Source organism: Perca flavescens, chromosome 22 (genome assembly GCF_004354835.1).
Source record: "Perca flavescens isolate YP-PL-M2 chromosome 22, PFLA_1.0, whole genome shotgun sequence".
Lineage (NCBI taxonomy): Eukaryota > Metazoa > Chordata > Actinopteri > Perciformes > Percidae > Perca > Perca flavescens.
Window position 1 is genome coordinate 26,392,881 of NC_041352.1, and position 2,500 is coordinate 26,395,380.

Below are 2,500 nucleotides of genomic sequence, written 5' to 3' on the forward strand. Positions count from 1 at the left end.
TGTGTGTGTGTGTGTCTCTGTGTGTGTGTTTGTGTGTGTGAGTGAGTAAGTGTGCAGAACTGCAGAGAGCCGACAGGACTGAGACAGCAGCAGCTTTAGAGTGAGAAATTGTTCCAGCGTACATTGATGTTAAAATGTACAGTGATGACAAAGGGAGTGGCTTGGCATCGGGAAGAGTTCACTCTGGACTGGGCTGAAGGCAAAGCCAACCAGGACATCCAGTTCACATTTCCATTCACTTTCAGAGAGCTGAATGTGCTGAAAGAGGAAAAATACAACCTACAGTTTGAAATGCGTAGCACGTGTCTCTCGCTGTACGTTTTGTTGGTAAACGTGAGATGTTCGAGTCACACACACACGTCTCGTCTTCATATCAGAAACAAGGAAATTAATTTGTGTAAAACTACGCTACATCTCCCAGAATTCATTGCATGGCCGATTGTTGTGACAAAAAGGCTCAGGGATGCTGCAGATGTTGGTATAATATGAAAATGGCTGGTGGATTTAAGAAAAAAAAAATTATAATTTAGTGAACGATTCAATTTTCAACCAAATTTGTGTGTCCCTGGGCCTGGGACACACACACACACACACACACACACACACACACACACACAAAAAAGAAAACCCGTAACGGCAAAGATGGCGGTTGTATGCACATGTCCCGCCCCTCCCGCTGGAAAGCCAATCATCTGCTTTTTAACAGTCAAGCCGGGAAACATTTAAGCCTATCGTCTGGTTCCACTGACGCATGCGCACAGTTGAGGTTTTGCGACAGCGGCGACCTACTAAACCAGCCTAACGGTAAGTAACGTTAAAAAGACTAGGCTAGCTATGCTAACGTTAGCATCCGAAACAGCTAACAGGCGAACATTAGCAACGCGACGAAGCTAGCTTCATGACGTAGCATCAGTTATCAACGCCCAAGCTAACGTTAGCTAGCATTAATGTAACTTTTAAAACAACAAGAAAAAGTGAGACACAAGAAGAACAAGACACAAGAAAAATAATAATTCTAAATATTGTACTGTACACTGATAAAACAAATGACATTGAGCATTTGTTTAAGTGCTTGGCCAAAGTCCTTAAATTGTCTCTGGCTTGGCACAACCATAGATATATATAAAGCCTTAAGGCTTTATATATATATATATATATATATATATATATATCTATGGGCACAACACCGGCATTCTGGATAGCTGTTGGTGTCGTAACCCTACATGTAGTAACAGTATAACCTGTCCCGGAAAAGGCGAAACCTTATTTTGGGGCAAAGTCTTCAAACTTTTTAAGTTTTATGATATTCTACTGCCCATTTCATACATGTAGTTATTATGTCCTGTGAAAGTGCAGTTCTGACTCTCTGCCCATTCATTTAGAGAGGAGCCTGGTCTTGTTAGTCCGAAATAGCTGCCCAGAGGCGTTGCCAAGATGGCGGCCGAGTGGCATGACTTGTATATGTAAGGAGATAACATAAACACAGGCTAATTACTGATCACTAACATGCTAGTTAACATTAGCAATTAAACCTAAACAGATAATGGAAGTCCAAACTGCCTGTGAGCTTCTCCTGTACTATACGGTAATTCCTCTACTGTGTGACAGTAAGTCTCGTGGTTATGACCCAATCGTTAGCCTATTGTTATAAAAGCGTCTGCTACGGAGCCATAACGTGAGCTACAAGGTAATGGAGCCTTTTATACGTTGTCGTGTTTCTTTAGAAATAAACAACGGACAAATCGAGTCTTTAAACGCTTCAGATGTAAAGTTATTCTCTGTCAAAGTGACGTCAAAATGAATGGGAGTCAATGGGATGCTAACGGGAGGTGATGGCTTGTTAGCATCGAAATGGCGACTGTGATTGGTTTAAAGAAACGCCAATAAAACCAGAGCACGTTTTCCTCCCGTCCCAGAATGCTGTGTGGACTAGCCAGACCTTCCTTCGCAGCGCTGTGGAGGAGGGTCTGGCAAAAGAGAGACTGAACGTAAACAGACACACAAAAAATGAAAACACAAAGAGAGATCAATGTGGCAAACAGTTTTAATAGTTTTAATGTTCAATTCTGACGTCAGAAAATACGAAAATGTGCAAACACACAGCTTCACTTAAAGCTACAGACACGTTCTTATCAAAATGACAGAGACTTTTCTAAATATATATCGTTTTTCCTTGTTTGTGAACATCCGAACATCGTTTTCAAGATATTTCTATTTGCTTGGTTTGTAATTGTTTTAATTTAATTTTAATTGTTTAATTTTTCTTCTTGTGTTATTTAGTTTTGTAATGAGATATTGTGGTTATTTAGTTTCTTTTCTCTTTTCTTTTCAGTTTATGTTATGAAATGTTTTAATATTGTCTGATTAAATGTTGTTTTGGTCCCCCAGGAATGGGGATCCTTATAATAAATACAAAATACGAACAGCTGATAGTAGTTCAGTGTTGAGTTTCTTAAAACTGTTGAAAGTTCAGAACGAGGTGCCAAAAACAAAGTTTCTA